The sequence below is a fragment of the Dipodomys merriami genome, unplaced genomic scaffold (assembly GCF_024711535.1).
Source record: "Dipodomys merriami isolate MVZ:Mamm:240054 unplaced genomic scaffold, mDipMer1.0.p SCAF_15, whole genome shotgun sequence".
Lineage (NCBI taxonomy): Eukaryota > Metazoa > Chordata > Mammalia > Rodentia > Heteromyidae > Dipodomys > Dipodomys merriami.
In genome coordinates this window covers 36,536,995-36,561,549 of record NW_027202826.1, presented here as the reverse complement: position 1 = coordinate 36,561,549, position 24,555 = coordinate 36,536,995, and the positions used below count along the sequence as shown (strand labels likewise).

The 24,555-nt window shown below is 45.1% G+C and overlaps 1 long non-coding RNA gene across 1 annotated transcript; it reads right to left on the bottom strand.

Annotated features, from left to right (window-relative positions):
• Window positions 1–464: 464 nt before the first annotated feature.
• On the bottom strand, window positions 465–7,406 carry LOC138826815 (uncharacterized). Its single transcript, XR_011371865.1, has 4 exons — window positions 7,342–7,406; window positions 6,289–6,424; window positions 5,643–5,758; window positions 465–570 (listed from the first exon to the last, which is right to left on the bottom strand). It is a non-coding gene; the product is annotated as an uncharacterized lncRNA (long non-coding RNA).
• Between the last annotated feature and the right edge of the window lie 17,149 nt (window positions 7,407–24,555).

Genomic DNA, 24,555 nt, shown 5'->3' with positions numbered 1-24,555 from the left:
TGTTGGCATTACAGTGATCTCACAAAATACTCTGGGGATAGCAATGCAGTCTCTTGTAGACACCAGAAAAACACATCATTCACAGACAATAAATGTGCTGGCCTGGTGCTGGAGTGGTCAAGATGGAAAGGGTGAGCAGTCCTTCCATCAGCGTTAGTCATTACAGAGTAATAAGCAGCACCTCTGTCACACACAGTGTCATTTCACAAGGAAGCAAAAGACATTTTACACTTTCACCTTCATTTTTTTTATATTTTATTTTATTTTATTTGAGAACATACTGTACAGAGGGGTTACAATTACATGGGCAGGATAATGCATACATTTCTTACCAAGCATTGCAGCCTCCTCCTTTGTTTACCCTTCACCTCCCTTCCCAGCCTCCCTCCTCCCCCCCACCCAATCATACCCCCCTCCCCCCCCACACCGACATTGTAAAGCTGGTTTTGACATGACATTTTGTACTTCTCATTGTTGCAACAGGTCCACCTGAATCCTTAAATGACTTGTTTGTCCCCATCTCCTCCACATGTTACACTGACATCAAATATAGTGAAAGCGGGGGTTACACTGTGGGGGACGGACATATAAAGCAACAAAGAAATAATCTTATAAATGCATTAGAAACACATGCATGAAAGAAACGAAAACATTAAAATACATATTTAAGGGTTCGTTTTCCTAACATCACATTATCTGACCTTTTCCGCTTGACTCATACCTATACTAGATATTGCAAATAAGGGAAACCATGGGACCTATGTTTCTTTGGGCCTGACTTACTTCACTTAATATAATTTTTTTCAAGCCTTTCCATTTCCTAACAAATGGGGAAATGTCATTCTTTCTGATGGAGGCATAAAATTCCATTGTGTATATATACCACATTTTCTTGATCCATTCATCTACTGAGGGGCATCTTCATTTTAAACATGACATTCCTGGATCTGAACCCAAACTAACATGCTGGGATTCTACAGACAAATACACACACACACACACACACACACACACACACACACACACACACACACACACACACACACACACACACACACACACACACACACACACACACACACCTATTCAAAAAATACACATTAGGAACTCAAGTTCTTGACCACTTCTAAATTGATGAAGCCAACAAAAGTGACAACTGAAAAACAGAGCTCTCTGCCTCCAGCTCCAACTTGAGCAACCCAAACTGCAAAAGTTCTGGTGTCACCACCAAACATAGCATGTGTGCAGTCTGCATGCCTACCCTCTTAGACAACAATTCCATAGCAAGAGGTGACAGATATAAAAAGTCAATTTTTTAAAATTTTTTTGTCAATCGTGGGGGTTAAACTCTGGGCCTGGGTGCTGTCCCTCAGTTCTTCAGCTCGAGGCCAGTGCCCTACCACTTGAGCCATAGTGCCACTTTCAGCATTTTTCTGCTTATGTGGTGCTGAGCAATCGAACTCAGAGACTCATGCATGCAAGGCAAACACCCTACCACTGAGCCAACTTCCCAGCACGTCGTTATTTTTTTTTCTTTTTTGGGGGGGAGGGGTCCAGTCAAGGGGTCTGAACTCTGGGCCTGGGCTCTGTCCCTCAGCTTTTCAGCTCAAGGCTTAGCACTCTACCACTTGAGCAACAGCGCCACTTTCGGCTTTTTTCTTTTTGCTTATGTGGTTCTTAGGAATCGAACCCAGGGCCTCATGCATTCAAGGCAAGCACTCTACCACTGAGCCACCGTCCCAGCCCTATGTCAAGTTATTTTTAAGGCGACATGTCAGCACTTTTCTTTCAAAAGCTTTCAGTAAATAAACATTCTGGGACTTTTATCAGTTAGCTTTATTTTCTAGTAAGATATGTGTATATGCATGTATGTATATATTTTCATATGTGTATAAGTTTACATATATGCATATATTTACACAAGAACAATTGCCTATAGTTAAGTACATCCATGTACATATAGGAAAACCTAACTGCATATATACAAGCATGTAAACTTACATATATGTGAGTTTATATATATGTATATAAATAGACCCACATATAAAGAGAATAATATACATACCAAGTGAATATTTTTCTTTCAATTTTCATCATTTATAATTGATTATTGCGGTATATATAAACATCTACTAATTATTATTATTACTCTTTTTGGGGGTGGTGCTCATGGAGCCTGAACTCTGGGCCTGGGCGCTGTCCCTCAGCTCTTCAGCTCAAGGCTAGCACTCTACCACTTGAGCCACAATGCCACTTCCAGCATTTTCTGCTTATGTGGTGCTGAGGAATCCAACCCAGGGCCTCATGCATGCAATGCAAGCACTCTACCACTGAGCCACCTTCCCAGCCCCTTATTACTCATTTTGCTCAACTTTCTTTTGCTGTTTCCTTTTTATTGCCAGTCCTGGAGCTTGAACTCATGTCCTGGGCCCTGTGTCTCTGAGACTTTGTTGCCAAGGCTAGGGCTCTACACTTGAACCACAGTGCCACTTCCAGCTTTTTCTGAATAGTTTATTGCAGATGAGAGTCATGTGGACTTCTTTGCCTGGACTGGCTTCAAACTGTGATCCTCAGATCTCAGCCTCCTGAGGACTTAGGATTATAGGCTGAGACACTGGCACTTGTCTCTTTTGTTTTTGAATTTTGTGCCAGTATTGGGGCTTAAACTCAGAGCCTCATTCTCTCCCTTGGCCTTTTGGCTCAAAGCTGACACTTTTACCATTTTACCACCTGGACCATGTCTGCTGAAGACATTTTGCTTGTAAATTGGAGATAATATTCTCACAAACTTTCCTACATAGACTGGCTTTGAACTGCAATTCTCAGATTAATTGTAGCCTCTTGAGTAGTTGGATTACAGGTGTGAGCCACCAGCATCCAGTTTCAGCATTTTGTAAGTATCAATATTTTCTAGTCAGGGGTGGCAGAAAACGCCTGCAATCCAAGCTACTCAGGAGGCTGAGATCTGCGGATGTGATTTAAAGCCAGCCTGGGTAGGGAAGTCTGTGAGACTCTTACCTCCAATTAACCACCAGACAACCAAAAGTGGCACTGTGGCTCAAAGTGGGAGAGTGCAAGCCTTGAGCCAAAGAGTTCAGGGAGAGCCCAGGCTAAGTTCAAGCCTCATGACCAACAACAACACAACAAAAATGTCTAGCTGAAGATTTTGCTCCATGGTAGACATTGATAAATGATGAATCAAATAAATGATGAATCATATACTAGAGCTGGCAGGTGGGTGTATATAGACGGCAGTTTTTATGTTGCTTTATTGGTCTTTCTCTATGGGAAAAGGTTGATGAAGAGATGACCAGTGCAGTTTTCAGCACAGGGCTTCTTGTGGTGGGCAAGGAGGAGGAGGAGGCCTGGCTTCTTAACCAATGTGGCTTTGAGCCCTCTTCAAACTCCCCCCATCCACTGCTCTTTAGTAGTTTTGCATGCATGCCAATTCATTTTCCTTTTGGGATACTGACTTCCTTTGCCCTGTCTTTCATGAAACTTTCCCTGAAACTGCCTTTCTCTTTGCTCATTTTGCAGCTTAAATTATGTCCAATAATTTAAAATTCCATTTATTTACATGGAAGTACCTAAGATCATTCACAATTATTTCTTCTAAACATTGTTAGTTAGACTAGGCCTGTGATCCTGAGATGGACCTCGGCCTTAGCAAAGAATGACCCAGACTAGGCCTTTATTATGGCTTCCTCTTCCTTCTCACTGTCTCCACCTACCTGCTCTGCCTTTAAAACACATGCCTATGAAAAACTTTTTTTTGCGAAAGCCATTTGGATTTGAGTTTCTGTTGCTTGCCACCAATTCAGTCCTAAGTTACAGTTAAACCTACTTTGAAAAGTGTCAGGAGAAGACTCCAATCCAACAGTCTCCTAACTTAAAATCTAAGTGTCCCTTCCACTGAATCAGTGGCTCTAACTTGGAAGAATAGAGACCTAGGTGATGGAATAATTTAGAGGCAATTTCAAACAACAACAACAACAACCATACACACACACACACACACACACACACACACACACACACACACACACACACACACACACACACACACACACACTCAGAAGTCATCTGTTGTAACCAGGCACTGGGGGCTCATGCTATAATCCTAGCTGCTCAGAAGACTGAGATCTGAGGATCATGGTTCAAAGCCAGCTTGGGAAGGGAAGTATATGAGACTTCTATCTCCAATTAACCACCAGAAAGCTGTTGAGTTGTAGCTTTAATGGTAGACCTCCACACTCAAGATAGAAGTTAAAAAATGATGCTCAGGCTCTGAGTTCAAGCCTTAATTCTAGCACCAAAAAATAAAAAAGGAAGTTAGGAGCTGGAGGTAAAAAAAATGGAGCTTAGGCAAGAAGTAAATGTGATCTGAGAAAGCTCCCTTAAGAGAGTAATACATCCTTAAATCTAAAACAACTTTTTGGTCGTGTGCTGCTTTGTTACACTGAGTGCCAAAGGTCCAATTATGGAGGATTGAGACTCCAATTTAAAGCACTGCCTTCCACTTTGTGAAAGAAACTGCTGGCTTCTGAGAGAGTCACAGTGAATAATGCCATGGTGAAATATTCTTTCTAAGGAAAGGACTGACTGCATAGGGTCCATGGAATAAAATTAATTTCCACAATTGCACCAAGCACATATATACACAATGGAATTCTATGCCTCTATCAGAAGAATGACATTGCCCCATTTGTTAGGAAATGGAAAGACTTGAAAAAATTATATGAAGAGAAGTAAGCTAGGTCCAAAGAAAAGTAGGTCCCATGGTTTCCTTTGTTTGCAATAACTAGTATATGGCTGAGACTAGCAGAAATGGTCAGATAAGTTGATGTTAGGCAAATGAACCCCAAGATAAGGATTCAAATGGTTTTTCTTTCTTGCTATTGTTTCTAATGTATTTATAAGATGATTTTTTGTTGCTTTGTATGTTCCTCCTCTATGGTATAACCCCTGTTTTCACTGTATTTGATGGTATAATTTGTGGAGGGGAAGGGAAATAAGAAATTGTTTAAATAGGAATACAGATAGACCCATTGCGACAATGAGATGTACAAGACGTTATGTTGAAAAATGAACTTTACAACTTGGCAGTGGTGGTGAAGATGGGGCGGGGGGGGTGGAGGGAGGACCGGGGGGGGATGGGAAATGGGGGATGGGGGCAAGATGGGAACTAATGTGAAGGGTAAACAAAGGAGGAGGCAGCAAGACTTGATAAGAAATGCACTCATTACCTTGCCCATGTAATTGTAACCCTTCTGTATGGTATTTTCACAATAAAAATTTAAACAAATAGAATACTCCTCAAGCCCTAGCTAGGCCATTAGAGGAGGCCTCATGCCTTAGTTACCCTATTAGAGTAGGCCTTCTAAGTAGGCATACAGATGATGTGAGAAAGAAGAGTTCTGCAAACTAAGAACAGCATATTATATTCAGGGAAACCTAAGAAACAAGTAACTACAAAAACATAATCTACTTTCACAAAGGCAAAGTGGAGCATCATGCCAGGGAGGAACATGACAGAGCTACTCAATTTCCAAGAGAAAGAAAGAGGACTGAGAAGAAGTGTGTGCTCACTCAAAGATCACTTAATATAACACTTCGGTGCTACACCTCCTTCAAAGACACACCTTCAGTGATCTGCTTCTTGGCGTTCATCCCCACACTCAACTCCTTTCTCCAAGTCTCCATCTTCTCTTGTATCAACAGAAATGATGGACCTGGGCTCACCATTGCTTCCAGTCCCCTGTGGGAAGAAGGGGGAGAGGAGGGACACTTCTTGGCAATGAGGGAGCCCCGTGATGGCACCCACAACAAGACACATGCAGACCAGGTAAATGGAGGTCTGCTCAGCCAAACCACATCACTGTAGCAGGTGCAGTGCTGGTTTGGGAAAGGCAGCAATGAATGTGGCTCCAGGCCCATGACCACCGGAGGACACGGTGGAACTGACCAACCCAGGGGCCATACTGGGGAGGGGTAGCAAAAAGGCCTCTGTGGCATGCCGCCCCCAGTTCATTCTCCGTGGGACTCTAAGGCGCATCCAGGTTTCTATAGCTCTGCAAGGGTGCAAACAAGTCCCCTCACGCAGCTTCCCATGCTTTCACATATGTTTCCAGTCCCTTGACCCCCGCTTCTGGTCCCATGTGTGCATATGTATGTGTGTGTGTGTGTGTGTGTGTGTGTGTGTGTGTGTGTGTGTGTGTGTGTGTGTGTGTGTGTATGTGTGTGTGTGTGTGTGTGTGTGTGTGTGTGTGTGTGAAGTGGCCCACTTACCTTGAACCAGCTGGAGCCTGGGAAGGCATCAAATACATGTGTTGTCACACACGCTCATGGACTATGATGATGGAGATCCACACAGCCAGGTCAAAGACACCCCTAGTTTCCCTTATTTGCAATATCTAGTATATGTCTGAGTCAAGCAGAAAAGGTCAGATAAGTTGATGTTAGGGAAATGAACCCTAAGATATGTATTAAAATGTTTTTTTTTCTTTCATGCGATTGTTTCTAACAAATTTATAAGATTATTTCTTTATTGCTTTGTATGTCCCTCCCCCACGGTATAACCCCTGCTTTCACTGTTTTTGATGTTGTTATAATTTGTGGAGGGGAAGGGAAAAAACAAATCGTTTAAATAGGGATACAGGTGGACCCATTGCAACAATGAGATGTACAAGACGTTATGTCGAAAAATGAACTTTACAACTTTGGTGTGGGGGGGGGTAGCGGGGAGGATTGGGTGGGGAGGTGGGGGAGGATGGGAAGGGATGGGAAGGGGAAACAAAGGAGGAGGCTACAATGCTTGATAAGAAATATACTCGTTATCTTGCCCATGTAATTGTAACCCCTCTGTACAGTATTTTCACAATTAAAAAATTCAAAAAAAAGCACATGAAGAGGCATGTTGCTTAGTGCATGTTGCACACTAATGTTACATACAACCACACTGCAATCAGTCCCCACAATGTGAGCAACAGGCTCACTTACCTTGATACTTGGGCATCTGGGATGTACTAGGACCTGTGTCTATAGGATGGAACCAGCAAAACAATAGTCTTCAAGGTGAAGAACTGGCCACCTGGCATGACCTCCCATTTATCAGGAGAAGCACTGGTTGGGGAAGGCAGCAGCACTCCAAGCCCACAACCCCGAACTACATAGGCCATAGCTGGGACAGTCTCCAAGCTCTGGCCTTCCTTCTAGTGGGTCCAATATAGCCAGGCTAATCAGGTACCACTTAGTGTGTGATCACCTGTACATATGAATGCATAAAACCCCTCACCTATGATTTGGTTTCCTCAGGGTTAAGGCAGAAGGACACCTACTTACCTCAAAATGGGGGCATCCATGGATGGTACCCACACTTGGGCCCACCCAGACCAGGAAGATGGATGACTGTGAGGTGAGGAAATACAGGCCACCATGCAGGACCTCCCTGTAGCAGGTGAAACACTAGATGTGAATGGCAGCAGCATTCTCAGCAAGCCCACAATCCCAGGCTACACAGACCATACCTTGGGAGGCATGAAAGACTCCATCCCCAGCCTTCATTCCCTTGGGCCTTCAATAGCACAAGAAGAGGCAAATTCAGCCATACATAGGTGCCTTCCTCAACCTTGTACATGCACACACACAATGCCACACCTGTAATTGATTCCCTTGAATGGTGAAAAAGGCCCATTTACCTGGAATCTTGGGCATTTGGGATGGCAGTAACATCCTGGCCCAATATGGAGAGACCAATCAAAGGTAATCCACAAGGTAAAGAACAGGCCACTGGGCACCTCTCTGTAACAGGAGAAGCATTGGTTGGGGGAGGCCAGCAGCATCCCCAGTCCCAGGCCCATAACCCCAAGCTCCATAGGTTATAGCTGGGAGAAAAGATGAGCAGCGAGAGGAGGCAGACTCTAAGAACAGGCCTGCCTTCTCTTAGCTCTTCTATAGTGTACCTCCAGCCCAATATGGCATCATGTGTGTGCATTCGTATGAATGTGTAAACACAAATGCACACAACTCTGCCCATGATCCATTTCTAAGGAGGGGTAACAGGGCCCGTTATCTCAAAACAAGGGCATCTGGGATGGCACTGACACCTGAGAAGACGTGGACCAAGAAGATGAAATTCTACCAGCTGAAGATCACGAGGCCCTCAGACAAGTTCTCTTTGTTTCAGTTTGTTGGGGAAGGTGGCTGCATCAAAACTGCCAGTCCCCAAACCCTAAGCTCCACAGGTCATAACCCAGAGAAAAGGTGGGGCAGACTCCTTCCCTGGCCTTCCTTCACTTGTATCCACTATAGCACATCAACACAGTGGGATGGGTTGTGGGGCCTGGCAGAGGATGTGGGGCCTGGCAAGAGGGGCTAGGCCAACTTAAATCAAAACAGGGCTGATCTGGGATGGCTCTCATGGGAGGCAGTGGAGAAAATGGAAAAAACAGAAATGAAAGGTATGGGACTCACTTACCTCGAATTGGTGTTATCTGGGTTTGGATCCCGCATCTGGGCCCACACTGAGCATGAAGGTGAAGGACTACATGGTAAACCAGAAGCTTTGGCACATACAGCACCAAATGAGGAGGCAAAGCCCACAGCTCCAGCCCCACAACCACCAGAAGATAACTGGGAAACCAAGGGACTCCCAGCTCCAGTGACTGTGATACGTGAGTCCAGGCCTATCTCATCAGAAATGTGGGTTCGTGCCCATGCAACTCCCCTCAATTCATGCTGGGATGGCCTGATGTGGGGGGACAGGGTCAGTGTAGGTAGCAGGGGAGGCACATGGTTGAGGTGGGGGAATCACTGGAGTGGGGAAACATGAGGAGGGGAGCACAGTGTGGGGGATGGGAAGACAGGGTGAGGGTGGGACAGCATGGGGTGGGGTGGGGAAAGCACAGGGTAGGGTAGGGATGGGCAGGGTGGTAGTTGGGGGAGGGGGCTGAGGTGGTGGCTAGTGGGGTTGCTGTGGGGCCTAGTGGGTTGGGGTTAGGGGGCCATAAAGTAAGGTTGGGCCCACTGAACTTGAAAGAGGATTGTCTAGAGATGGCTCCCACACAGTGGCAGAGGAGAGAATGGAGAAGAGGGAAATGAAGGAAGGTAAGGAAGGGTCCTCACTTACATTGAATCTGGGTTGTCCAAGGATGGGTACTGCAGCTGGACCCACAAATGATATCTGCCTGTGGTAAAGCTGAAGAGGCCCTCAGGAACCAACACCATGCAACATGGGCTGCACCTGTTGGGGGAGGTGGCTATATCCATAGCTCCACCAGTGGATATAGAGAAATAGAAAACCCCAGATCACAGAGACCATAGCCAGGAGGGAAGTGGGTGGCCCATGAGCTCTCTGACTGCTGGCTGCTACAACTAATATGTCCTCTTGCACACACATATATCCCCTCACCCATATATCTTCCCACAATAGAAGGGGTGGGGCCGGGTTGGGGTTGAGGGTCAGGCTGGGAAGGGGTATGGGAAGTGTGGCCCACTTACCTTGGAACCTGGTTATCTAGATTTAACTCCCACAGGTGGGTCCACACATCCTTAAACAAACACATGGGGAGGGGCACAGGGAATGCTATGGCCATGGGACAGAGGTGGACATGGGCCGGGCGGTCAGGAGAATGAGGTGAGGGTGGGCCAGATGGCACTGGGAAGGGGGACTGGCAGTGCGTATGGGGGCAAGGGAAGATGAGTTGGGCCACTTCACTCAAAATAGGATCCTAGGGTAGGGATGGGCAGGGTGGTAGTTGGGGGAGGGGGCTGAGGTGGTGGCTAGTGGGGTTGCTGTGGGGCCTAGTGGGGCCTACTAGGATGGTCCCTGCAGAGGGACAGAGAAGAAGATGAAGAGAGGAAGGAAAGAGAGTATGAGTATGGGTGTCTCATTTACCATGGATAGGGGCCGTCCAGAGAGACGGCTCTGCTCGCAGGGTTCACACTGCCCACTTGCCTGGAAGCAGCCGCAGCCCGAGAGGGCATCACACGCATGGACAGTCACACACCCACATGGACTGTGAGGATGGAGATCCACACATCCAAGGCAAAGAGATTCCTAGGTTTCGTGTAGCAGCGGCAGGTGCAGCACCAGTTGGAGGAGGACGGCAGTGAACACATCCTGGGTCCTGAGACTGTTGGTGGAGGCAGTGGAACCAAGTAGCCTCAGGCAGGAGTCTCCCGCTTCCTTCTTTGGTGGCCGCTGTCGTCGTGGACACCCAGGCTCATCCAGGTCTGCGTGCTTGTGAGTGCCCAACATGCATGCTCATGTGCATTGCAGGTGTGAGTGCGTGAGGCGTGCCCCTCCCTCACACTTCCCAGCTGGGCTTTTTAATCTCAATCTCTGGAGAGGCTGGAGGACCCACGATCACTGGAACCCAGACCTTAGGTGAGACTTTTCCAGTTTCTACTGGAAAGCATCCAATGGAGGGTCTGGCATGGTACCCTGCTGGGTTGGATCACTATAAAACAGTTTTAAACCCCATTTTCCAGTGAGCTTCATTCTCTTTTTTGTCAGTCCTGGGGCTTGAATTCATGGACTGGGCATTGTCCCTGAGCCTCTCTGCTCAAGGCCAGCACTCTACCACCTGAGCCATAGTGCCACTTCCAGCTTTTCGCTGTTTATGTGGTACTGAGGAATGGAACCCAGGGTTTCATGCATGTGCTAGGCAAGCACCGTACCACTAAATCACATTTGCAGCCCTTAATCTGCACTCTCTCAGGAGATTAAGAAGCCCAGCCCAGAAGTGTGAGGGAGGGGCGTGCCGCATGTGCATAACGGTGAGAGGTACACATGTGCAATGCACATGCTCACACACGCTGATGAGGGACAGACATAAACGCAGGCAGACCCGGATTCGCCTGGACTCGCGACTACCCGCCACCCAAGAAGGAAGCAGGATGCTCAGTCTTCCCTGCATCTTCTCTCGGCTCCGGCCTGAGGCTGCTGGGTTCCAGTGCTTCCCTGGACAGTCTCAGGCCCCAGGCCGTGTTCGCTGCCATCCTCCCCCAACTGGCGCTGCACCTGCCTCTGGGATGGGAAACCCATGGGTGTCTCCGGCCTGGCTGTGCGGATCTCCATCCTCGTAGTCCGTGTGGACATGGTGTGATGCCCTCCATGGCTCGGGATGGTGTGAGGTAAGTGGGCCACTTCACACCCCCCACCCCCCAACCCCCACCCCAACCGCTGACAGGAAGCACGCGGGAAATGACCGGAAGCTGGGTGAGGGGTCACATGTGCGTACTTTCAGACCTGGACGCGCAGTGCCCTAGACACCCACAGAGAATGAAGGTGAGGGTGTCAAAGGCCTGGCTGCCTGCCCTCCCTGGTATGGCCCAGGGTGGTCAGTTCCACCGCGGTGGGGTAGGGAGGTGGGGGTGGGGTGCCGTGAAGTGGCCCACTTACCTTGAACCAGCACTAGTCCAGGAGGGCATCAAAGGCATGCGCGGCCACACATCCACACGGACTATGTAGCCAAGGCAAAGAGATCCCTGGGTTTCCTGGAGCACCGGCAGGTGCAGCACCAGTTGGGGGAAGACAGCAGCAAAAACAGCCTGGGTCCTGACACTGTGGGTGGATGCAGTGGAACCAAGGAACCTCAGGTCGGAGCCGGGAAAGGATGCAGGGCAGACTGAGCTTCCCGCTTCCTTCTTGGGTGGCCTCTGTGGTTGTGCGGGTCCATGCTCATACGTGTCTGCGTGCATGTGCGTGCATACATGAGTGTCCCACACCAGCGTGCGTGCTCATGCACATCGCATATGCATACTCTCACCATGTGTGCGCACCCCTCCTTCACACTTCCAGGCTGGGCTTCTATATCTCCTGAGAGGCTGGAGGACCCACCATCACTGTAACCCAGACCTGAGGTGAGACTTTACCTGTTTCTGCTGGAGGGTCTCCAATGGAGGATGTAGCATGGCACCCTGCTGGGTTGGAGCACTATCTATAAAATAGATTTTGTACTCCGTTTTCCAGTGAGTTTTGTTGTTGTTCTTTTTTTCCTGGGACTTGAATACAGGGCCTGGGCACTGCCCCTGAGCCTCTCTTCACTCAAGGCCAGCACTCTACCACCTGAGCCATAGTGCCACTTCCAGCCGTTTTGTTGTTTATGTGGTACTGAGGAATGGAACCCAGGGTTTCATGCATATGCTAGGCAAGCATTGTACCACTAAAGGACATTCATAACCCTTTTGTTACTCTCCAGCCTCTCGGGAGATTAAGAAATCCAGCCCAGAAGTGTGAGGGAGGGGTACACGTGCACACAAAGGTGAGAGTATGTATGTGCAATGAACATAAGCATGCACGCTGGTGAGGGACACGCATGCACACACGCACACAGTCATGCAGACCCGGGTGTGGCCTGAACACACACAACCACAGCAGCCACCCAAGAAGGAAGCAGGAGGCTCGGAGTCTGCCCTGCATCCTCCCTTGTCTCTGACCTGAGGTTGCTTGGTTCTACTGCATCCACGGACAGTCTCAGGACCCAGTTTGTGTTTGCTGCTGTCCTCCCCCAACTGGTGCTACACCTGACCCTGCGATGGGAAACCATTTTCCATGTGGTATATACACACAATGGAATTCTCTGCCTCTATCAGAAAGAATGACATTGCCCCATTTGTTAGGAAATCGAAAGGCTTGGAAAAAATTATATTAAGTGAAGTAAGCCAGGCCCAAAGAAACATAGGTCCCATGGTTTCCTTTATTTGCAATATCTTCATGTGCTTTTTTGAGCCAAAGGAAGGAAGGCCAGGGATGGTTTTTCATGCCTCCCAGGCTATGACTTGTGTAGCCTGGGGTTATGGGCCTGGACTGCAGATACTGCCACCATCCTCAACTAGTGCTTCACCTCTTAACAGGGCAGTCATAACCAAGGGCTGCTTCAACTCCAGCTCTATAACCTCTTCATAGTGGTGTGGGTCCAGTTGCAGGTGCCATCCCAAATATCTGTAATTTCAGGTAAGTTGACTCCCACCCATCCCCTGTGCAAAAAGAATCATGTGTGAGAGAGGTTTTGCAGACACTCAAAGTAATGTACATACATGGTGCCTCAGTCGGCCCACATATCTGCCCAGCTAATGCCTGTGTATCCCGGGATTATTGGTCTGGAGCAGGAGATGCTGCCACCACTTTCCCTAACTAGTGCTTCACCTGCTACGGGGAGTTCATGCCTGAGGGCTTCTTGCTAATCTTTTTTTTTTTTTGTCGGTCATGGGGCTTGAACTCTGGGCCTGGGCACTGTCCCTCAGCTCTTCAGCTCAAGGCGAGGGCTCTACCACTTGAGCTACAGTGTCACTTCTGGTTTTCTGGTGGTTTATTGGAGATAGGAGTCTCACGGTCTTTCCTGCCCGGGCTGGCTTTGAACCGCGATCCTCAGATCTCAGCCTCCTGAGTAGCTAGGATTACAGGCGTGAGCCACCAGCGCCCAGCTAGCTTCTTGCTAATCTTAAGGAACTCTGAATTCCTGGTCTGTGTCAGGCCACAGTGGGTGCCATCCCACATGCCCCCCGCCATTTCATGATGATTTAGACCTCTTCTGCCACTCTGTGGGAGCCAAATCACTGGGGAAAGGTTGTGTATGTGTGTACATATGTTCACAGTATGTACATGGTGTCAGATTGGATGGTTTTGTATGATATTTTAGGACCCAATAGAAGGAAGGTTTGAGGCTTCCTTGACACAAGGGCTGCCTGTGTCAATATTTAGCTGTGCCCTGTATAGCCCGGGGGGGATTGGAAGTGGGGATTCTGCTACCATACCCAACCAGTACTCCTCCTGCTATTGGGAGAACATGCCCTGTGCCTTGTTCTTTGCCTCATGAACTAACCTGTAGGCCCAGATGACAATGCCATTCCAGATGCCCTAATTTCTAGGCAAGTAGGACCACTCCTCCTTTGTGGTAACTGTATGTGTGTACATAGCTTTGAGGAACACATGAACCTGTGGCCAGATTTTCCCACACAGGTGCCGATGCCAGCCCAAGACAAGAAAGGCTTAGGGAGTAGGTCTTTCATGTCTCCTTTGCAGCATATGGCCTGTGCTGCTTGGGGTCAAGGGGCTGGAGCTCAGCATGGGGCTGTGCCAGATAGGCCTGGTTGTAGGCTATATTGGAACAGGAGAAGGAAGGCCAGAGTTTGTAGATTGCCCCGCATCCATACCTGACTACTGCCTGTGTAGCCAAGGATTATTGGCCTCGAGCTGGGGATGCTGCCCCTCTTCCTAACTAGTCCTTTACCTGCTACAGTGAATTCATGCCTGAGGGCCTCCTTCATTCACCTCCAGTGACTGTCTTTTTGGTCTCTGGGCCCAGGGACTGGTGTCATTCAAGATACCACTATTTCAAAGTAATATTTGCTCCTTCCCACCACCCCATGGGAACCAAATTGTGAGTGAACTGATGTGGGCATGTGTACACAGAAGTGTATGGATATGGTACCGCATTAGACTAAAGGAGGGTTCTAGAGGTCACAAGATATGGCATGATGAAAATTGTAGTGTGTCTACCACCATTTTCAACTGTGGCATGTAGACTGGAATTATGAACCCTGAGTTGAGGATGCTGCCACTCTCCCCATCCAGTTCTTCACCTTTCACAGGGAGGTCATGCTCGGGCCTGCTCTTCACCCCATGGCCTATCATATTGCTATTCTGGGCCTCCTGGTAGGCCCCTGTGCCAGTGCCATCCAAGATGATCAAGTTTCAAGGTAAGTGCATCCGCTTACTCCTTCGTGGAAACAGATTGCTGGGTGGGTTGTGTGGATATGTGGTTTTGCTTGGGTGTGCACAGTTTGAGGGACACAGTTTCATCTTTTCATGTTGTATTGCACAGCCACAAGAGAAGGAAGGCCAGAGACAGAGTCTTTCATGTCTTCCTTCCAGACTGTGGCTTGTGTTTCCTGGGGCTATAGGCCCAAAGCTGGGCATGCTTCCACCATTCCCAGCCAGTGTGTCATCTGCTACAGTGCCGATGGACTGTTTTTCTCCATTTTGAAACCTCCCTGCTTCCTTGCCTAAATTGGATTAGGTGCCAGTTCAGGACAGGGGTTTTGTATTTGTTCACAAGAGGGCACTTGTGTGGTGCCAGATAGTATTAGTCATGGGCTATGTTGGACCCAGGAGAAGGAATCCCAAGACTTGGAGACTGCCCCATGTCCATATCCTTCTAATGCCTGTGTAGCACGGGATTATTGTCCTGGAGCTGAGGATGCTGCCATCCTCTTTAACTAGTCCTTCATCTGCTATAGTGAGTTTATGCCTTAGGACCTCCTCTTTATCATGTGGAGGAACTCTGTCTTCTTGACTTGTGTTGGCCCAGTGGCCAGTGCTATCCAATTTACCCCATTTCGACCTTCGATTTCCTGGTTCATGTCCGCCTAGGTGCCCGTGCCTTCCCAGATGCACTGATTTCATGGGATACACCCTGCCTTGCTCAGGCTCAGTGGTGAGGACTTGTTGGGAGGGCTGTTTTTTTCACTTCATTGACTTCACAGCTCAAGTGAAAACAAAGTAAGAGGCAGGTCATGCTGATAATCCCAACACTTGAGGCTGAGGTAGGAAGATTGTAAGCTTGAGGTCAACCTGGGTTACCTTCCTCAAACAAAAAGAGAAAACAGTAGGAAGTAGTGCGTGGTGGTGAACTTGAAATTATTTCACAAATGAGGGTCCTTAAGGCTTCTTACCCCTCTTTCTTCCTTGCAAAATTTTCTAATGTACAAAAATCATCAGAAATAATGATGACAATGTATATTAAATATGCGATATACTGCAAATTATATATAAAATTTTGTTCATGAACTTGAGTTAGTGGTATTGATAACTTTCACTCTTCCATATGCAGTTGGCATATGGATACAGTTTGCATCCATGTCCACATATATTCTTATACATCCCTTCTCCAGTCATTTGGTATTGTCCAGTATATTTTTAACTTTGCCCTAGTCTGACAAATGTGGTATCTCTTTATTGTTCCTGGTTGAATATTTTTCATATTTCTTGCCCTGTCACATCTGCCTTTTTTTGTGAATTGCATACTCAGATATTTTATTCAATCTCATGTATCCTATCAATCATCTTCTTAACTGAAATACTCCTCATTTGAATACATACTTTTTAAATGTCTTCACCCTTAAGAGAACAAGTATTTATTTTTTCTTGATGTCACTTACTGAACAAACATTGTTGTTTAATATAAATACATTTATTGGTATTTTCTTACATATATATTTATTTCCTTTGGGAACTCGCCATTTTTAAAATACACTATTCTTAAGCTTCCAAGTGTTGCTTTCGACCTTTGCCTCTTTGTTTATAGGGATTGTTTGCAAAGCCTTTAAGTCAAGGTCTTTTTTGTATCTTACTCATATAGATAGCTTGGTAGCCCAGTAGTTGTTTATTGAGTAATCTAGTATCATATCTCAGAATTCTACATAGGCTTTTTTCTCAGTTCTCTACCCTGTGTCCTTATTCTGTTTCTTCAGCTTTATTATCACACTATCTTGACTACTATGATTTAGTATAGCAAATATTCATTTGAGATATGATGTGTCCCCAAAATTGTTCTTCCACATTCTTTGAGTCTTTGATCTTTCATAATCCCTCCTCTCCTTTATTACTGTGGACCAAACCAGGGTCTCTTTCATTCAAGGCAAGCACTTTTATCATTTATCTCTTATCTTTGAGGAGCAACAGTCACTGGTTCCAGGTGAGGTTTGGAGAAGTTTCCTTTCCTCTCCCCTCCTTTTCTCTTCCTTTCCCTCTCCTCCCCTCCCTTCTGTACTCTTTTCTTTTGTGCCTGTACTGGGTCTTGAACTCAAGGCTTCAGTGCTGTCCCTAAGCCTTTTAGCTCAAGTCTAACACTCTACCACTTGCTCTACCACAGCTCTGTTTCCATTTCCCTTCTGCTACCTGCCTATTTTCAGGTTTGGCGGGAAGCTTTAGTGAGGTAAGGAATGCTCAGAGTCTTGCAGTAGCACTGAGCTTCAGGTTATGAATGGGGCTCAGAAAGGCTTGTTCCTCACCATGAGGCAAGGGAGTTTACTGTCTGACCTTGAGTCGATCAACCTTGTTCAAGTCCCCTGCTGCCATTTTGCCACATGGGTGACAGTGAGTGTGTGTCTCAGCCGCCCCACTTCAGTTTCTCATCTGTGATGGAGAGACACAGCATAATAATCTGCTTTGTGAAAGCTCAGGAAGTATGGTGCTGCTTTCTCACGCCTGTAATCTAGCACAGTATAGCTCTTATAAGAGGCGGGCAATGCAGAACAAGAATACATATTGTCTTGCATGGCATTTAAAATAATGATATATGGATACAGTATATATTACATATGTATTTTGTATATATGTATAAATATATCTGTCTGCCTGCTTGTCTGTCCATCCATCCGTCCACCCCCACCCACTCACCCACTCATCCATCCATCCATTCATCCATCCACCAATCCATTCATCCATCAATGTATGTATGTATGTATGTATGTATCTATGTATGTATGTATCTATGTATCTATATATCTATCTATATCTAGCTATCTATATCTACATCTACAGCTATATCTATATCTATACCTATATGCCAGACTTCTGGGGCTTGAACTCAAGGCCTGGGCATTTCTCAGTTTTTCTGCTCAAGGCTGACACTCTTAACACCTCCATTTCATTGGACATACTAATCTCATGTATTTTTCTTTGTAGCTAGGATGAAATATATGAGCCATTCACATGAGTAATAAATCAGCATTTTCTCAATTCTGTATTAATAGTTTCCCAACAAAGAAAAAAACCACTTCTATATTCCCTACCAACACAACCAAGAGTTATGATTTAATCCATTCTAAAGATTGGATTTAAAAGTGTCTTAGATCTTCTCATCTGTATATATACATACATATGTACAACCACATATATATATATATGTATTCACATATACCTGAATATGTATATGTGCTGATTTTTATTAAGAGCATTGTAATTTTAATTTTTTTTGTACCAGTCTTGAACTTGAACTCAGTGTCTGGGCACTGTCCCTGAGCTTTTGTGCTCAAAGCTAGTACTATACCACTTGAGCCACAGCTCCACTTCCAGACTCTTCTGGCAGTTTATTGGAGATAAGACTTTCCTGCCTGAGCTGGCTTCGAACTGTGATTCTCAAATTTCAGTCACCTGAGTAGCATAAGCCACTGGTACCTGGCTCAATATTTATTTTTGAAGATATACAAGCAAGCAGGGCCTGGTGGCTCATGCCTATAATCCTAGCTACTCAGTAGGCTGAGATCTGATGATCATGGTTCAAAGCCAGCCAAGCAGGAAAGTCTATGAGACTCTTATCTCCAATAAACCACTAGAAAAGCAGAAGTGGTGCTAAGGCTCAAGCAATAGAGCGTTCACCTTGAGCTGAAGAGTGTAAGGACAGCATCCAAGCCGAGTTCTAGCCCCATGACCAACAACAAAAAAAAAGATATACAAGTACCATAATACTTTACATCTAAATTAAACTGTCCAGTTGCTAGGCACAAATAGTACAGTTGGTATTTTTGTCCTTTGCTGTTTTAAGCCCAATAGAATCATCCAATGGTGAGATAGAATGACAGGACAGAATTATCTTAAGTTCTGTTTTTCCTCATTTACAATCACTTGATATCAAAGTGACTGTTCATTTAAAATCTGCTATTTGGACACAGCCTTGTGTTGTATCCATGGGAGATAGGAGAAGGTGTGCCTGAAGTGAGCTCAAAAGATTTTAGACTGACACAGAATTACTCACAAAATTAGTGTGAGGAGCTAAGCCCACATGTCACATCTTATTTACACAACCTAAACTTCTTCCACATTGCTAGTAATTATTTAGAACTTAAACCAACCTGAGATTTCTTTCCATCCCTTTCTCTCTCCCTTCCTCCCCCCCTCCTTCCCTTTGTCCCTTCTTTTTTTCCTGCCTGCCTGCTTGCCTTCCATCCTTACTTGCTTGCTTGCTTGCTTGTCGGTTGTGGGGCTTGAACTCAGGACCTAGGTGCTGTCTCTGAGCTCATTTTCTCAAAGCCAATGCTCTACACTTAGAGCCATAGCACCACTTCCAGTCTTCTAGTGATTAATTGGAGATGAGTCTCATGGACTTTCCTGCCAAGGCTGGCTTCAAACACCATCCTCAGATCTCAGCCCGCTGTGTAGCTAGGATTACAGGCATGAGTCCACCAGAACCTGGCTTTTTCTTTTCTTTTTAGAGGAAAGAAGGTCTAATCTAACCCTGGCATTATTCAGGACTTCAGCCATGTGGTGATGATATAGAGCAGAATAACTTTTGTTCAGTTCAGAAAAAAAAAAAAGATTAACTGGAAGTGGTGGCTCAAACCTCTAATCTCAGCTAGTCAGGAGGCTGAGATCTGGAGGATCATAGTTTGAAGCCAGCCTGGGCAGGAAAGACAATGAGACTCTTATCTCCCAATTAACCATCCAACAGTCAGAGGTAGAGCTGTGACTCAAGTAGTAGAATGTTATCTCTAGAAAGAAAAAGCCAAGGGACAGTGCCCAAGCCCCAAGTTCAAGCACAAAATAGTGGCACAAAAATCATTGTTTTAAAATGCCATACAGTGTACATCCTTATTGCTTCCTTGCTTTGGGCTTTTATGAGAATGACACTAAACTGGAAGTTTAGGTTTTTAAGTCTCAGGCCTCTATCTGTAATTCTTGCTTCTTAACCATCCATCTCATTTATTCTCTGGAACCTAGTTTTTCCTAGCTGTAAATTCGGCGGTTTGGTCTGGGAGTGGAGATCATCTTTAAATATTTGTCAGTTGTGGGGCTTGAATTTGAGGCCTGTGCCCTGTCCCTGAGTTGTTTCACTCAAGGCAAGTGATCTATCACTTTGAGCCACAGTTCCACTTCTGGTCTTCTGGTGGTTCATTGGAGATAAGAATCTCACAGACTTTCCTGCCTGGGCTGGCTTTGAACCAGGATACTCAGATCTTAGCCTCCTGAGTAGCTCAGATTATAGGTATGAGCCACTGGTGCCCAGCTTCCCTTGGCTTTTTTTGTGGTTTGAACTCAGGGCCTGGGTACTGTCCCTGATCTTTTTTGCTCAAGGCTAGTGCTGTCTTACTGGAGCCTTGTCTCTGATGGAAGTACCTAGCCTTCATTGTTAGGTGCTGGATGAACTAGAGTTTTTTTTTTTTATTTTATTTTATTTTATTTGTGAACATACTGTACAGAGGGGTTACAATTACATGGGCAGGATAATGCGTACATTTCTTACCAAGCATTGCAGCCTCCTCCTTTGTTTATCCTTCACATCCCTTCCCAGCCTCCCCCTCCCCCCCCCAGTCCCAATCCTTCTCCCCCCCCACCCCCCTCCCCCGCACAGACATTGTAAAGCTCATTATGGACATGACAACTTGTACTTCTCATTGTTGCAACAGGTCCACCTGTATCCTTAAACGACTTGTTTTTCCCCATCTCCTCCACAAGTTATACTGACATCAAATATAGTGAAAGCAAGGTGAACTAGAGTTTTAAGTCCTTACCTTCACTTCTAGAAGCTTTAGTCTATGGATGGAGTTAGTTGTTCTTCTACAGAAATGATTTCAATATTGATTTTGAATTTATTATTATTATTGTTACTATTATTTACAAAACATTTTTTCTTTCTATAAATAACCAGAAAGACATATTATACATAATCTGTGGTGTGTGTGTGCATGTGTGCATATGTGTGCACGTGCGCGCTTGAATGTACACACTAGTACTGGGGCTTAAACTCAAACCCTCTACATTTTTGCTTAGCTTTTCCCAATCAAGGTTGGTGCTACCAACATTTATGCCATACTTCCACTTCTGGCTTTTTGGTGATTCATTGGAGAGAGGAAACTCATTAATGTTCCTTCTTGAGCTGGCTTTGAACTGCAATCCTCAGATCTCAGCCTCCTGAGTAGCTATGAAACAGATATTAACAAATATGAGCCCTGGGCACCCAGCTATTATACGGGCTTTTCCTGTCCCAGTTGGTTTTGAACCACGATTCTCAGATCTCAGCTTCCTGAGTAGCTAAGAGTAGGCATGAGCCACTGGTGCCTAGCTAGTGTTTTTTTTTTTAAGCAAACATTCTTAAAATTCTAGGACCAAGATTGTTTTTTCTGAACATAGCTCTGTAAGACTTAGAAAATGTAATGGGTGGATAACTTTATAAAGCATGACATGTAGTGATTTGGAAAGCATTGGATGTCAGAGCAGATAAGTCTGCATTTATATACTGGTCATGCTATGTATCAACATAGTCCTTGGATCCTTCCTTCCTTCCTTCCTTCCTTCCTTCCTTCCTTCCTTCCTTCCTTCCTTCCTTCCTTCCTTCCTTCCTTCCTTCCTTCCTTCCTCCTTTTTTCTTTCTTTCCTTAACAAAATCAGGATTCAGTATATTAACATCCCATAATTACAATGAAGATAAACAAGCAAATTTATAAAAGTCACTTAGCATGATGGCTGGCACATGGTAGTGGTTTAATTAAAAGTAATTTAAATCCAAACCCCTTGTTCAATCATCTAGAATCCAAACAGAATATTTTCAAGTTTTGTTTTCTTTCTGAAAATTTTTAATCTCTGGTGCTACAGCTGCTTTTCACTGAGCCGGACATAAAATTGGACGCCCCTTAGTATATTGTCCAGTGTTTCATGTTTCCACATGGAGAAAAATAAACTTTTAGTGCTATTCTGTGGCCTTTTGCTTATAAAACTTAGAAACCCTCACACACCTTCTCTGTTCTTTAGTTTACACATATGCAAATTTGATGAGAACCAGCTTACCAAATTTTCCTTTTTTTCTTTCTTTTTCTTTTGTTGGTCGTGGGGCTTGAACTCTGAGCCTGGGCACTGTCCCTCAGCTTTTCAGCTCAAGGCAAGTGCTCTACCACTTGAGCCACAGTGCCACTTCTGGTTATCTGGTGGTTTATTGGAGATCAGAGTCTCACGGACTTTCCTGCCTGGGCTGACTTTGAACCACGATCCTCATATCTCAGCCTCCTGAGTAGCTAGGATTACAGGCTTGAGCCATGGGTTCCTGGCCCAACTTTTCCTTTTACCAGTCAGGATTTTAAGACGTCAAGTCATTGTCTGGACCTAGCTGCTAAGTTTCTCCTTTTCATTCTTGTTGTTTTCCAAGTCTGCTATCATTTTACATTTGTTAAAAAAAGTCTTTGGTCCATTTCAAGTTAATTTTGCAGAATATAGAAAATTTAGCTTGAGGTTTACTTATTTCTTTTACTTATTGATGTTCAATTATTCCAGCACTGTTAGAAGAGATTGTCCTTTCTCCACTGAATTGCTTCTGTGTTTTTATCAAAAATCAATTGTGTATATTTGTGTGAGTCTATTTCTGGATTTTCCATTCGGTTGCATTAATCTATTTCTTTAGATAATCACCATAGCTACACTGAAATGCTATAACACATAATAAAATCAAATAGACTCTTTTTTTTCAAATTTTCTTTGTACCTTTTCTTGTGAACTTTAGCAGAAGCTTGTTTGTGTCTATAAAGTCCTTATTGGGGTTTTGATAGGGATTATATTGAATTTGTGGATCATTTTTGGAAAGAATAGTGTCTTTTTTTGAATAGTTACTATGAGTAGGATGTGCTATCTCTTTGTGCACATATTTGTTGATTTACTTAATCAGAATTATATAATTGCATACCCCTACTCTTTGTACATTTTGGGCTAATAACTGATTTTGAATGCTTATAAGTGATGTTTTTTAAAATAGAGCTTGTTATAATTCCATATGTCAGGTTATGAGTGTAATGCATCTTCATCAGTCACTCCATCCATTGTTCCATTATTCCATGGTTCTCCTAAGTTCTTCCTATCTTCCCATCGCTAATCTCAAGTTACATAGTTCAATTTTAGTTTTTGTCATTTTTTTGGGGGGGGGTCCGGTCATGGGGCCTGAACTCTGGGCTTGGGCGCTGTTCCTCAGCTCTTCAGCTCAAGGCTAGCGCTCTACCACTTGAGCCACAGCGCCACTTCCTGCTTTTTTCTTTTTGCTTATGTGGTGCTGAGAAATCGAACTCAGGGCCTCAGGCATGCAAGGCAAGCGCTCTACCACTGAGCCACCTTCCCAGCCCAGTTTTGTCTTTTTTTTAAAATTGTGCCAGTCCTGGGGCTTGAACTCAGAGTCTGGATGTTATCCCTGACCTGCTTTTGCTCAAGGCTAGGGCTCTATCACTTGAGCCACAGCTCCACTTCTGTCTTTTGGTAGTTAATTGGAAATATGAATCTCACATTTTTTTTCTGCTCAAGCTAGGCTTCAAATGTATATTCTCATATCTCAGTCTTCTTAGTGGACAGGAAAATCCATGAGACTCTTATCTTCCAATGAACCACCCAGAAGCCAGAAGTAGAGCTGGGGCTCAAGTAGTAGAGTGCCAGCCTTGAACACAAAAGCTCAGGAACAGCACCCAGGCCCTAAATCCAGGCCCTAAATTCAAGCCCTAGGACTGACTGTTCCCCCCACATACAAACCCAACTTTGTGACTACCTGAGAGGAAACAAAGTATGTGGTGATCGCTGAGTTATTTGAAGCAGTCTTTCATTCGCCAAAGCACATCACAGGCCCTGAACTTCCTGGAGTCTTGACCTCCAGCTGCCTGTCTAGGGTGAGTCCTGAAAGATGGACAATCATTAATTCTAGTCCTGATTCCCTTCTGTGCATTCAGGCTAAAGATTTCATCTTCAGAGGTGGGGGGGGGGAGAGAGAGAGAGGAAGAGAGAAAGAGGCAGGGAGGGAGGGAGATGGAGAGAGCACTGACATTGCTTAGATGTTCAGCATCAGCACACACACGAACAACCACTGAAGGCTCATGATTTGTGTAGTATGTTTGGAGCAGTTGAACATCTCCAGAAGGTCTGAGTTTCTCAGTCTCGTGGGATTTGATCTTCTATTCAGCTGTCCTTAAACAAGTTTTTTCTTATTGTGAGTTCAAGGCCCACAATTGATAGGAGAGAAATAATAGCACTAAAGTTTTGCACCCAGGACCTTAGTTCAAGTCCCCGTATTGGCAAACATACACAGAAAATGATCAATCAAAAAAGAATTCTCTTCTTATATACACCTAATACTTGCCACTTCCAGGGGAAGAAGGTGGCCAGAAACAATACGATCTCAAAAATAAAAGGAGAAACAAAACAAAAACCACTTTCTCCTCACCTCCTCTCCAGTCATCTCACCTGTGAGAGCAAATGGAACAGAATCTTACATGGGATTAGGGGGTCAGGACAGATTTTTCTACCAAATCTGTAAGTGACATTTTTTCTCTATGATAGGTCAAAAATTAAGGAGAATTGGCACTTGTGGCTCACTCCTGTAATCTTAGGTAATCAGGAGGCTAAGATCTGAAGATCGAAGTTGCAAGTCAGCTGGGGCAGGAAAGTCCATGAGATGCTTATCTCCAATTAACCAGAAAACTGGAAGTGGTGCTGTGGCTCAAGTGGTAGAGTGCTAGCCTTCAGCTGAAGAGCAGAGGGACAGCACCCAGGCCCAGAGTTCAAGCCTTACAACCAACTAAGGAATGAATGAA